Raw genomic sequence first — 663 nt, 5'->3', positions numbered from 1 at the left:
TCGTTTATGATTCATTCTTTCATTATTGGATCTATGATTTATCTTCCGCACTCTTGTTATGATTGTTCATGATTATGTTATTGTTTATGTGGGAGGTTGATCACTCGATACCTGATCTTCGGGCTGTGGATCACACTCTCGGGTATGCCAGATAGGGTACCGGCTGGGAGGGCGTGACACTTTGGATAAGCTAGCAAGGCTTTATGTGGATAATGTGGTTCGTCTGCATGGTGTGCCATTGAGTATTGTCTCGGATCGTGATCCTAGGTTCACCTCAAGGTTTTGGAATAGTTTGCAGAAGGCCTTGGGAACCCAATTGAACTTGAGTACAGCTCATCATCCACAGTCTGATGGACAATCTGAGCGAACAATTCAGACATTGGAAGACATGCTCAGATCTTGTGTGGTGGATATGGGTGGTAATTGGGATGAACACCTAGCTTTGGTTGAGTTTGCCTATAACAACAGTTATCAAGCCACAATAGGCATGGCTCCATTCAAGGCTTTGTATGGTAGTACTTGTAGGACACCTTTGTACTGGATCGAGACAGTGAAAGAAAAGTCTTAGGTCCCGAGATGATTGAAGCTACAAGTGCTATGGTAGATATGATAAGAGAAAGGATTAAGTCCGCCTGCCGAGAGACAGAAATCTTATGCCGATAA

The sequence above is a fragment of the Hakea prostrata genome, unplaced genomic scaffold (genome assembly GCF_041222555.1).
Source record: "Hakea prostrata isolate BN-2017 unplaced genomic scaffold, UWA_Hpros_2 contig_40, whole genome shotgun sequence".
Taxonomy (NCBI): Eukaryota; Viridiplantae; Streptophyta; class Magnoliopsida; order Proteales; family Proteaceae; genus Hakea; species Hakea prostrata.
Note: the sequence above shows the minus strand (reverse complement) of the source record.